This window comes from Taudactylus pleione, unplaced genomic scaffold, assembly GCF_031769625.1.
Source record: "Taudactylus pleione unplaced genomic scaffold, aTauple2 ptg000026l, whole genome shotgun sequence".
NCBI classification, from domain to species: Eukaryota; Metazoa; Chordata; class Amphibia; order Anura; family Myobatrachidae; genus Taudactylus; species Taudactylus pleione.
The window spans coordinates 37,214,498-37,228,415 of NW_028284428.1; the positions used below are offsets into that span (position 1 = coordinate 37,214,498).

At 45.6% G+C, this 13,918-nt stretch overlaps 1 long non-coding RNA gene across 1 annotated transcript in view; it reads left to right on the top strand.

The window, feature by feature from the left end:
* Positions 1-10,994: 10,994 nt before the first annotated feature.
* Positions 10,995-13,918, top strand: part of LOC148539316 (uncharacterized) — a 67,192-nt gene continuing 64,268 nt past the window's right edge. The window contains exons 1-2 of the long non-coding RNA XR_015870258.1: positions 10,995-11,104; positions 12,292-12,363. This is a non-coding gene — a long non-coding RNA (uncharacterized LOC148539316). The remainder of the gene's footprint in view (positions 11,105-12,291; positions 12,364-13,918) is intronic.

A 13,918-nucleotide genomic window follows, 5' to 3' on the forward strand; every position in this document is an offset into this window, starting at 1 on the left:
TTGGGCATAGAAATGACCTGCAGGCTGTGTGTATAAAGTGTATATGAAACATAAATGCATTCTATGTTTAGATTTGGCTCCCATTCCCAAGATATCTCATTATGGTATGCACATATTCCAAAATGTGGAATATTCCGATATCCAAAATACCCCTGGTACCAAGCATTTTGGATATGGGAGACTCAACCTGTATTACTATCATTAACAGAGTGACTGAAAGTGGTTCCTGGATTTGATTTTCTTTGTCATAATTACATACTGTGACCATAGGAGGGCCTATAGCCACCAAGAGCTCCCTACCAACCACTTATCTGGCAGAAATCTAGTTTGATATCACCACTATACTTCCCCGATAACAGCCAGTTCCCAGTCCATTCATAGAGTGTGATACACATGAAATTTTACTTTCTTTTTTAGTTAATAGGCGATACCAGAATTAAAAGTTATATTTTAAGTTTATTATGACTTTCTAAAGAGTGCCCCACAAAGGAATCTTTCTGTTTCCTCTCTCAGGGTCCTTGTGTAGATATGAGAGATATGAATATCTATTATAAATGTATAACATTCCTGACAATGCAGCGCAAAAACTCACTAGAAACCAGTGGTGTTACTGAGGCAATAAGTTAAGTCCTCACTATAGTTGCCAGAGCCTCCATTGTACATAGGACGTGGGTGCACTTTATTTTATACCAAGGCAGAAAATGTTGGCCTTATGCAATTACCAGTTTTACCACATGATGTCACTATTGTGCAACAAAACACAATATCATTTTAACATCCTTAATAAAAAAAATGCCACCACTTATTTGCCTTGCAATCAGGTAACTGTGCACATATTTTAAAATTGAATCTACACTTAAATCTTCATTATACATTCCCTGATTTTACATGTTCACAGAATTTATACTTTTTTTCTGTCCCTCAATCCCCAAAGCATTCAATGGCCTCATTTTCCTGATTTAGAAATTATACAGGTATATTTATTATGTGTAGAAAATCTTTATATCTGTCTAGTTTTTCTGAAGATAGGGCCTGATTCAGAGCCACTCGTAAGTGGCAGCTCGTTCGCTCCGAGCGATGTTTGCCCAACTGCGCATGCGTACGGATCGTTATACGCATGCGCGAACCAGTCAGTGCGGCCGAAATTCATGTGCTCGCAAAATAGCGAGTGCCTGCTATTTTGAGTGACAGAATGAGGCGTATGTGGGTGGTAACAGGGGAAGGTGCTTGAAAACGGGGAGTGGAGATCCGATCGCAGGCGTGCTTAAAGGTCAAAACGGGCGTTTTATGGGTGTGCATAATTAAAACATCAGCGTCATTGACAACGTCACTGGGTTTTTTTTAAGCCAGAACTGCTCGCAAAATTGTGGTAGCAAAAACCAACCACAAGAATAGCGAGCAGCTCATACCCTGTTCGATGTACTCGATTAATCTAATAAATAGCGGACATGACGTAGGATGCGAGCGGCCAGGGGGCGTAGTTTCCCAAAAAACGACCGCAATTTTGTTCGCTCGTTCAGACCTAGAGGCGTGAACAGACCGCAAACAGCGAACGGTACACTTGAATAGCCCCCCCTATTTTCAGGACGAGCGAGCGCTAATTGCGTCCGGCTCTGAATCAGGCCCATAGTCCTTGATAGATGCTTAGAAGTCCTATCAGGGAACTATCGACGGGTGTAGACCCCACCAGTGAACAGATTAGGGTTTGTCCTGGGAAGGCTTCCTTATACAAATCATGAGAAAGCCTATTTAACAAGTATTGTGGAAGTGTATATACATTTGTTTACAAGTGGAACTGATTGTCATACAATCTGGCGGTGCGTCCCCCTCCAGATGTTTGTCACTGTTGGTCTGGGCATAGAAAACACTGGGAGGCGTGTACATCACACAGTCCGTCCCAGCAGAAAAGGCATTTACACCATTTGGCTTCAAGGGAGTTCCTCGCCTGCAGCCCCTTGAACCATGATAAGGTTGGAAGAATAGAAGGGGAGTGGCTTCACATTGGATGAGCATTGTGCTAATCACAGTCCAGACTGGCAGTCACAGGGGGAGAAAACACTTCCCCCTGGCACTGTCCGTCCAGCGTGTGTTTAGCAGAAAGTGCTAACAATGGGAAGACACTGTACTTACTGGGAGCTCACTGATGGTGGGGTATTTTTGCCACTCATGTGCATATGCATGAAGAAGACTGACTGGTGGTGGGGTATTTTTGCTGGGGTGGGCCGCAGTTAAATCTGCCTCTGCATGCCACTCATGCATATGCATGAAGGCTGACTAGTGAAGCTATAAGACTAGTCTTATCATTACTAGACATAAGTATCACTGATACATGTGGCCTTAAGGAAACACGCATCTACCAACTGAAATCAGGATAGTCCCCCTTGGCTGTCAATTTAACCTAGGTTGTCAAATACACATACACCTAACACCCTTATGTAATTAGACATGCAATTTTTAATAATTCTTATTAAAAGGCCGCAACTGGTAGTGGATGGGGGGCGGGGCTAGGGGAACACATGTCCCAGGCACCGAATTTGGGGGGTCCTCGCATGGCTGGCTACACGGCTGTTCGACCAGTGCAGCTGAACTGGGGCACCACCCCATTAGGGGCGCTGTGCCACAGTTTGGAGAGAGCAGCACCCAATCTCCCTTCTGCATGCACAATGCACACCGTACTGGGCTCTTGCAGACTCAGTCATGGCACGGGCAATCGGTGAGGCAGCAGCGTGATGTCATAGGTCACGTCGAAGGTCACATCGCCGCATGTCATCCTCGCCTGTCCTGAGGCTGGCTGCGATGGTGAGGGGCTGGGGACTGGCTGAGGAAGGTGATGAGGGCTGGTGGCAGGCTGAGGAAGGTGACGGGGGCTGGCTAAGGAGAGTGAAGTTGACTGGGTGCTGGCTAAAGAAGGTTGACGTCACACGCGCTGAAGAACAATGTGTGTGGAGCCTGCTACCTCCACTGCCTTAAGGAGGAGCAAGGAGAAGAACCATGTAAGTGGTTGTGGGGGAGGTGTAACAAACACAGGCTGCTGCTGCAGAGATATAGATCAGAGAGACACAGGAGGAGGAACTGACCTGTAACTCTGTGAGTCTCTGCACTCAGCAGCAGGAAGCTCTGTAGAGGGTATACAAGTGAGAGGCGGGAGCAGGACTGCGGGGAGTTGGACAAGGTGAGTGCGTTCCCGTCGCAGTGAACCCTCAGATTTTCTCTAAATACCCCAATTCTCTAAAAGTTCAAAACAGTTGTTATACATATACGGTGCTACTAATAACATATAAAATAGTCTTTCCTGATGAGGTGCAAAAGTCCTTACTATAGCAGCCTTCATTTCAGGTAAAAAGTAGAGATGACCGGTTCGAATTCTGTTGAATCCGGACCGCTCAGAACATAGGGGATCCAAGTACACCCGAACGCTGTTCGGATTCACCCCGCCTGACTCGAATCCCCCTTTGAGGCCGAACGGCGGCCTACTGATGTCGGATTCTCGCGAGAGAATCCGACGTCAGGGCCCCAGTAGTGTAGGGCAGAACGCAGTGATAGTGGTCTGCCCTACACAGAAACAAACACACAGCCGCCAGCGGCAGCTGTGTGCTTGTAATAGCAGCCAATGAGAGTCACACAGACTCTCATTGGCTGCTGCATCCCCGGAAGGAGCCGGCTGGAGCTCACCCATGAGCTCCGCCTTCCGGCTCCCCCCGCTGTGTGTGATGGTGATGTCATGACGTTTCTCCTATAGTGCAGAGAGGAGTGGACGGCTGCGGTCACAGCAGGAGCGGGGATTCAGGTAAGTCTTTTTTTTTGTTCTTTGTAAGGCGGCGATACTGGGCTCATACTACAAGGGGCAAAACTAATGGGGGCACTTCTAATGGGGGCATACTACAAGGGGCACAACTAATGGGGGCACAACTACTAGGGGCATACTACAAGGGGCACTGGTAATGGGGGCATACTACAAGGGGCACAACAAATGGGGGCACAATTACTGGTGTCACTTCTAATGGGGGATAACTACAAGGGGCACTTGTAATGGGGGCGTACTAGGGGCAGTACTAGTGGAGGCATACTACTGGGGCACTACTAAAGGGGGCATACTACTAGGGGCACAACTAATGGGGGCACAACTACTAGGGGCACTTGTAATGAGGGCATATTACTGGGGCACTACTACTGGGGGCATACTACTAGGGACATACTACTAGGGACACTACTACTGGTGGCATACAACAAGGGGCACTACTAATGGGGGCATACTACTGAGGGCACTGCATAGGGGGCACTACTACTGATGGCATTGTGTAAGGGACACCACTGCTGGGGGCATTGTATAAGGGACACTATTGCTGTGGGCATTGTATAAGGGGCACTACTACTGTGGGCATTGTATAAGGGGCATTACTACTGTGGGCTTTGTGTATAAGTGTCACTAATGTGGACATTGTGTCAAAGGGGCACTACTGTGGGCATTGTGTAAAAGGGGCACTACTGTGTGTCGTAACATAAATAAGAGACACTACTTTATGGTGTAATGTGAATCAGGGGTACTATGTGTGGTGTAATGTGAATAAGATTGTGCACTGTGACTCCTTGGGCCGTAGCCCACTGTGTAAACAAGTACTGTGACTCTGCTGGCCGTACCACACTAGGTGGGTGGGAGGGCCCAAGGACCATTCCGTCTTGCAACACCTCTCATTTCTGCCACTGCTGTGTAGCAATGTGTCATAGATGTGCTTTAAACTGTGGTGCCGTCACAGCACAACATAAGGATGCCCACCCTACCTTACACACATCCGTGATACTTAGCAAGTCTGTGAAACCATCGGTAACATCAAGTACAATCGCAGCCTCATGGACAGTTGCACAAGCTCTGCCCTTACTCAGGAATTGCTAACCTTCTGGTACGCAGTGAGAGCTCAGGCTGCATATGTCATCGCAGTGGCTAATTTATGCATGACCCTGTAACAGCGTTCAAATGCCCTGGCATGCCTGCGTTTCGCCGCCCCCCCCCATCACCACCCCCAAACGGTACTTCCTGTCAATCACTCTGCGATGGGTCTGCGAATCCACTGCAATCGCAGTCCTGATTGCAGTGAGGCATTCGCGCACGTGCACTGCGATGCATGCGCAGTACGCAACAATTGGCCATCTGCGTTCACTGTTGCAATCGTTACTGAATCAGGCCCATAGTGTAGTAATTCCATAAACATTTATTCCACTGAAAGCTCAACTCCCCGAGTCCCCACCTGCCCGCCCCACCGGCGGTCCAAGTACCGGCGCTGGGTATAATTCCAGAAGTGCAGTGGGAGGCTTCACAAAGTTCTTAAGCCCTCCCTGTACTGCAAAGATGGTTTCTGGGCCCCATACAGCCAGGTGTACTGCTTGTATCCTCCTGATGGCAACTCTGCGTCTAGGGACTAGTACATTAATATGAATTATGACCATGCACACACTTAACATGTTTAAATAACACTAAAAGGGTTTTTACAGTGTTAGGATATTAATGTAACAGCTTTTCTTTATTTTCATGCATTGCTTGAGCCTTATATATTACATATTTTGAACAATTGCATTATAGTTCTTTAAATTGCTCATTAGGAATAACAATGATAACTCTACTCATTTGCTGATTCATGTATGTTAGATGCATAAGGTTCTATTATGGCTTAAGGTTATATAATCTAATTTTATATTTTAAACCTACTCAGCCTTTAGCACAGTTTTAAGTGTATTCCATGAGGGATATATTATTGTTTTTCATTTCCTACCACCTCTCCATCCAAGTCCTACCTAAGGCCATTCTTCCCATAAGCGGAGGAAAGAATAGCACAAGCCTAGTGAAAACAGAGATGAGGTCCTGACCTCGCCTCCTGACCCCTAGCCTGCTCCCCCTAATGACGCTCCTTCTGCAGCCGCTATCTGCAATAATTGTTAGCAGGAAGAAGCGTAGGATTACACAAATCACTTGCAGCGTAGTAAGATGACTGCGTGAGTGGAATAACAGAGTACAACAATCTCCTGATCACTGTCAAAAGCATGCAGGTGATCTTATATTTGTCCCTGAATTCCTGTTGTTTATTAGAGTGAACTGGGAGAGCCCCTATATTTTCATCAGCAGCTCAGAGACTCCTCTTACCTTGGGTAAATAAACTACATGGCTTTTGTGCTGTTTCTCATGTCAATGTTTTTGTGATGTTTGGCTCATATGGGGGAGATGTATCAAACATTGGAGTGAGATAAAGTGGAGAAAGATAAAAAGTAACAACGAATTAGCTCCTAACTGTCATTTTACAGGCTGTGGGCCCCATTTTAACAACGATTCTAAATACCAGCGGCATATTTTGTTTAGTATTGCACAAATGAATATGCTGGTATTTATCATTACTTACCTCGCCAGCAAGGTCCCGCGATGTCTTCCTCATCCACAGGGTCCTTAGCTCACCTGCTGACAGCCGATCGCTGCCAGCAACAGGCTACTCTGTCATGCGCATGCGCGATGGTACTGCACTTTCTCCCTACCTGGTTCCCACAGGCCTCCGGTGCACGTCTGTGTCTTCTACCTCCCGAGTCCCCACAGCCCTTGCGGCTCGCCTGCGCTTTCTCCCTACCTGGTTCCCACAGCCCTCCGCTGCACGTCTGTGTCTTCTACCTCCCGAGTCCCCACAGCCCTTGCGGCTTGCCTGCGCTTTCTCCATACCTGGTTCCCACAGTCCTCCGCTGCACGTCTGTGCCTTCTACCTCCCGAGTCCCCACAGCCCTTGCGGCTCGCCTGCTCTATCTCCCTACCTGGTCCTCACAGCCCTCCACTGCACGTCTGTGCTTTCTACCTCCCGAGTCCCCACAGCCCTCGCAGCTCGCCTGCGCTTTCTCCCTATCTGGTTCCCACAGCCCTCCGCTGCACGTCTGTGCCTTCTACCTCCCGAGTCCCCACAGCCCTTGCGGCTCGCCTGTGCTATCTCCCTACCTGGTCCTCACAGCCCTCCGCTGCACGTCTGTGCCTTCTACCTCCCGAGTCCCCACAGCCCTTGCGGCTCGCCTGCGCTTTCTCCCTATCTGCTTCCTACAGCCCTCCGCTGCACGTCTGTGTCTTCTACCTCCCGAGTCCCCACAGCCCTTGCGGCTCGCCTGCGCTTTCTCCCTACCTGGTTCCCACAGTCCTCCGCTGCACGTCTGTGCCTTCTAACTCCCGAGTCCCCACAGCCCTTGCGGCTCGCCTGCGCTATCTCCCTACCTGGTCCTCACAGCGCTCTGCTGCACGTCTGTGCTTTCTACCTCCCGAGTCCCCACAGCCCTTGCGGCTCGCCTGCGCTTTCTCCCTATCTGGTTCCCACAGCCCTCCGCTGCACGTCTGTGCCTTCTACCTCCCGAGTCCCCACAGCCCTTGCGGCTCGCCTGCGCTTTCTCCCTATCTGGTTCCCACAGCCCTCCGCTGCACGTCTGTGTCTTCTACCTCCTGAGTCCCCACAGCCCTCTCCTGCCCGCCTGCGCCTTCTCCATCCCAAGTGTGTGTGTATATATATACGGAGTGTTTCACTCATTATTGGCCCCAAAGTTTTTCTTATAACTATTAAAGTAATTGATGTAATTTAATGAAATGTGACACAGACATACCTCGGTCTATGAGAAACATGAGGAAGTTATAGCAAGTGTTGAAAGTGTTCGCCATTAGCATCCAGGACAGATGTACACACATGTGCAAAGAGAAGGCAGCTGTTCACCACCCTAGTCAGCAGCGCAGTCCAAAAATCAAATAGGGGAGCCACACCAACTGCCAGTGAGGATGCCAGCGAGGATGGCAGTTGGCGTGCTTCCCCTATTTGAGTTTCAGACTGCGCTGCAGCCCCACCTATGGAGCCACCACTGCTAGTCAGTAGGTATTCCTGCTTCTGACAGTGGTGTTGTGTACTGTGGCGTCCACATTCATCATGTCGGGAGCAAATAATGAGTGAAACACCCTGTATATATAACATTATTATTATTATTGTTATTATCATTATCGTCATATTATTATGTAGCTCCACCAAAATCTCTAAGTTTGTAACTTATAGCATAAATGACAGAGAACCAGTGACTTGAGCAAATCACATTCCATTAAATACCCCCGTGGTCTAGAATATCATCCAACCAACAGAGGGCTGCAAAGAGGACCCGGTACACATGCTTGGGGAATACTAGAAATTAAGTGGTATTATTTGGACACCTGTATTCCACCCCTAAATTTGTCTATATGTAATCTGTATAATAGATGCAGTTTTCATGGTTAGTTACTTACTTCCTGAGCAAATGTCGATCTAAGATGAGTAATGACATTGCAGGAGAATGACATCATAACCAAGTACACAGAGCACCAAGGTCGTTCTGGAGTTCATATAGTATTACTTTGCGCAGAAGCACCTGCCCAGCAGCTATATGTCCATGAGAATTACTTTAAAATGTGGGCAACTGAGAAAGAGAAATCCAGGCAAGTGTGAGGGCCCCAGAAGCACGCTATAGGACTGGGAAATTGCTTTGTGCTGTGTGTGACTTGGATCTTAAAGTGTGCTGCAGGTTTTAATATCATTTCCTGTTGTGCTGAGTTTCATCTGACAGGCCAGTCACATAGTGATGAGAAAGACATGGAAGTGATTAAGGGCTCATACATACTGGCATAGGCATTTACATATCAGTCTGTGGTCTGGTTCTCTGCATTACACACACCAAATAGTGACAGCCATTATGTGATACAAATCATTAATACTCACTGATATTATTTAAAGCCAATTAATAAAGCACAGAGGCGTGGACCATGGAGGGATATGTAAATGTCTGAATTTATGATGAGACTGGAAAGATCAGGGGCCAAACATATGTGGAAAGTAGTGATAACCCCAATTTTCTGCGTTTATGCCCCCCAAAAAGGGGTATTTCTGCTTCTCCAAAATGTATGAAGAGACAGCCCACAATAAAGATTTCTGCAGCAGTACTCCTGTTACTAACGCTGCACCATAGACAGCCAACATTTCTAATACTTGTAGGATTATGTTGCACTCACATGCAGTGGGAGACTGCTGCCACTGAGCAGCAGCAGCAGTCTCCTCTCCTCTGCCTGTAGGGGGGAGGAGAGGAGACTGCTGCGCCCCCCCTGGATTTGCACCCGGCTGAGGAGCTCAGAGCGCCCCCCTCCCAGGCACGAGGGGTTTTCATTCATTTTTTTCTAAGGAAGGAGTGGCCACTATTCCCGATTAGGCCACGCCCCATCGATAATAATGGGGCCTGACTGGCTGTCTACAGCCATGTCTCTGTGTGATGCAATCACATCATCACGCCCATCAGCCCACCCACTTTCCTGCAACACTCCCCCCTGCTGAGACGACCTGGCTGCCCCTTCATGGAGGGGGCAGCCAATGAGTTGGCAAGTATGGTTTCTATAGCCCCCAAATCCTTAAACCAACTCTATTTTTCATATCTGTTGAAATGAGATAGCCTTATGCTGGGTACACAGTTGATGATGTGTATATCCAGCGATGCGACCCGCGACCGCCCCCCACCGCAGTGGCAAACGTAGGATTTCTAGAGAGGGGTTTCCAAATGCTTGATTTTAGAGTGAGTGTGGCCAGTCCATGAAGAGGGCAGAATTAGTACTTAACCAGCTTTTTATAAGCGTCATACAAAGTGTATTGTGTATCATAATTCCAGCATATACACAATATCACAATAAGCCATTAAATGCGGCTGTTGGGCCATCCTGACTGAGCTGAATGTATTTATTTTAGATGTGTGCACCATTCCAGGGCTTGGGAGCAAGTCCAGGAGTCTGGGGGAGCAGCAGAAGAACCTAGCACTGCCCTGGACATATATGTACATATTGGGCTCTATAGCAGTACATCCCTACCAGTGCATGTTTTCCAGATCTCCTAGTTGGAGCACAGGTTATTTATTACTGGCTGATACATGTTAAAAGATCCACAGGTGCTGCTAATTATTTCATTTGTGATACTGAGAAGAGCTTGCAGCACTAGTAAAATTCTATTATATTACTATTTCTATTGTGGCCATGGTGTGGGCTGGGGAGAGGGGGTTTCCAGGCAGCCGGAAATCCCCCCTGCATTTGCTTATGCACCGACGGGCCGATATACACTAAACGATCCGGTGCCTGACCGCCCAATATGACGGCCCCTGCTGCATCCCAGCTGCATGGGGTCATCAGTCACATCGTCAGGTTGGCCTGCATGTAGGACCGACATGACGATGTGGCTGACAACCCCTCAGGGTCACACACCAGACAACATAGAGCATACACACTATACGATTTTGAACGATATGTCGTTCCAATGCGTTGGAATTGGGCATATTATTCAGAAAATCTTCTAGTGTGTACCCACGTTTAGACTGTAGCCATATATAAACAGAAATGTAACATAAATCTTCAGTAAAGAGAGTACTGTGTTTCATAAAGGTATGCATTATTTCAGTCTACAAAAGCAGTCAGGCAAAATGCCATATAACAGGCTCCCAAGGTAAACCAGTAATCAATGTAAAATTCTATTCAGAGTGGGTTACAACAATACTGTCTTTTCTGCTTGTAGGAAGGACTGTAACACAATCTAAAGACTCAAGACTCTTGCAGAGAGAGCAATATCTTCTTAACTGCTGGGTTGGCTATCCGAGGTCTATCTTTAATTATTAAATTGCTCTTGTGCTCTGGGCAAGAGTAACGCAAACCCTCACTCCCAGTTAATTTCATAGACAGTATTATGTTCCGCTTCTGGCACAAAGCTGAATGAGAATTTATATATGCACCTGCAAGCAAAGGCATTAAACAAAGATACTAAAGTCATTTAATAATTTAATTAATGAGGAGGAATTAGCTGTAGGGGGAAAAAAGTGTGGGCCTCAGGTGATTGGACTCCCATCTGGAAATTGGAGGCGGAAAAAGAGCAGCTGTTAGCTCAGTCCAGCTGAGATGCTTTTAATCATTACCCACAATGCCTAGCAGTGCCCTTGCAGTCTATGTCGGAGCTTGTCTAATTTTCCTCTGCAGATCGCACATGCTGACATTACAAGTGAAAAGCCTCTTCCGTTCGTCTCGTTGCAACACGGTTGAATGTACTGGAACACATTTACAATGGTCTATTTCCTCCTCTCTCAATTGCATTGCAAAATTGTTGTGGTTATGTGCTTGCATGCAAAATAGGCATACAGTATTCTGCTGACTGAGGAGCTGACGGAAATGTAACACGAAAAGAGGACACATTTAACATTACTTCTACTTTTACAGATTAGAATATTATTTGTAATGCATGTCAATAGAACAGATACATCATCCTGACAATCTCAAATTTAGCACAGTTTTTTTTTTTTTTAAGTTAACTTGGCATCAATTATTGAATTAACTGTTATAAAACAAGCATTTTAAATAAATTATTAATTAAGCAAAGTTGATTTAGGGAACGAGTATGTGCTAGGTGTGGGTGCGGGAAAGTGACATATCTATAATGGGTATAGGGTGTCTGGTGCACACTGGTCTAGGAGTTCCCCCTTCCCCTGCTACACATCCTGCACCCAGAACAGACTCTGCAATGTGCCGTGCCGCACCCTCCCCTGCACCTGCTGTCAGTGGTGCCATTGTTCAAACTATGTCTTCGGAGAGATGATGCCAGCACAGAAGATAGCAAAGACTATGGGGAAGATTTATTAAAACTTGGAGAGAGATAAAGTAGAGAGATAAAGTACCAACCAATCAGCTTCTATATGTCAATTTACAGGCTGTGGTTGAAAAATGACAGTTAGTAGCTGATTGGTTGGTACTTTGGGGTCTATTTACTAGGCCTTGGATGGAGATAAAATGAACAGAGATAAAGTACCAGCCAATCAGCTCCTAACTACCATGTCACAGGCTGTGGTTGAAAAATGACAGGAGCTGGTCGGCTGGTACTTTATCTCCGTTCACGTTATTTTCATCCAAGGCTTAGTAAATAGACCCCTTTATCTCTCTCCACTTTTCTCTCTCCAAGTTTTGATAAATCTCCCACTCTGTCCCATAGTCTTTACGCATACGCCATCTTCACAAAGATATAGCCAGAAAGATGTTGCTGCTGTCAGCAGGTATGGAAAGGGGGTCTGCTGCACAGTTGGGGGGGGTGCACAAAGGCCCCCCTATGTGTTAATTCACCTCTTATGCTGATGAATATCACCCTGGTGGATAATGGCAATTATATTGAGGTTAAGAATTCAATTAGTACTAATTTGCCTGTTATTTCTTTACACATTGGCTATTTACTGTCTTACTTATATGTCTCAATTATCACATTGCAGCTGTTTGCTGACCTAGGAGCTTTATGGTGAACAGAGTTGATTACATGATGCAGGCAAGCACATGAGATCAAGGTATAAATATCTGTCATCTAGTGACATATGTGTAAAAGTGTTATTAAATTTATCTCTGCTTTATGGCATATGACATAGGATGTTAAGACTTGAGACTAGAATATCTGCTTTATAAAACAGCAAGCAGATATCCAAACATAGCAGGTGTTGATTAGATCATATATGCTGGCTGCCTCTGAAACACATACTTTTTCACTCACATGAGCTATATGGGTATGCTGAATAGCACAATATATGTTTGGATTAACTTACAGCTCTGAGAGTACTCTCCGGTATAACTATGGTACCAATAAGGGCTATAATTGAGAAATTGTGATTAATTATTTAATTTTTTTCACACTTAGGATTTAAGTACTTATTTGGTGTTAAGGTGTGTACACACTAGATTATAAAAATGAGCTATTGAACGATTACGACATCGTTATCGTTCAATCGCTCATTAATCGCTCATAAATCGTCCTGTAAAATGTCGAAAATAACCAGCGATGCGCACTCCCGCTGGTCGATTTTGACATCTATCATCGCCTGAACATGCAGGCCAGCCTGCAGATAACGACACGTTGTGCATGTTCGGGGATGAGAGAGGGTGTCTGCACTGAATGACATATCGTTCAGTGTGGGCACATTATCCACTGCACTAGATGAAGAATGATTACATGATTACAATGTTGTAATCGTGCAGTCGTTCCACTGTTGTCTAGTGTGCATAAGTCTAGATTGAATCGTACAGGTCAGTGACCTTACAAGTTTAGTGTATTTTGAGACATAATATTTTCGCTGTGCTTTGCCCAATTTAACGATTATAATGTGATTTAACACAGATATATCTTAAAATTTGATTGTGTTCTTCAGCACTCATTTTATAAGAGGTATTTATTATTATTAAAAGGTAAGTTTTAGATTGTTTCTCTCATTTTGTTATTATTTAATGCCGAAGAGTACCCCAGAAAGTGTCTTTTGTCTTTTTTGTTTCTCTGCAAATATTGTAGCTATACTGTATGTTACATACAATTTTTTGGGAAGCACCACCAACTAAAGTGTCTTTTAGAATTCTTTATGTGATAGACCGACATGTTGATTATAAGAGCAATTAATGTAATTTGATATGTTTTCTGTTCGGACTCACCATCTATATAAATTAGCCTTGTTTTAAAGCCAGTGCCCCCTTAAAATGAAGTCTAGTGTCTGCACAGCTCTGTAAAATAAAGTATATTGGTACACCTTCTCCATACACCAGTAAGTGCACGTTCACTCCACTCAATGCTCCCAGTTCAGAAACCATAAACTTATTTCCCAGTGAAAAGCTAGGCACACTTGCACAAACTGAGGTGGTTTTGCGCTATGAAGTGGCCATTTTTCACTTTATATATTATCCCTGGCCCCATCGAGTGTTTAGAATAATAAACTGGCCCAGTTCAACAAAAGATCGAGAAAATAAAACACCAGCGAGAAAGGTCAGCATGGCTATTGGTTCCAGGCATATCTTGCGTGCATTCACTCCACCCATACTCAGAACAGGTGATCGTATATGCATTCATACAGATTTGCATGATTC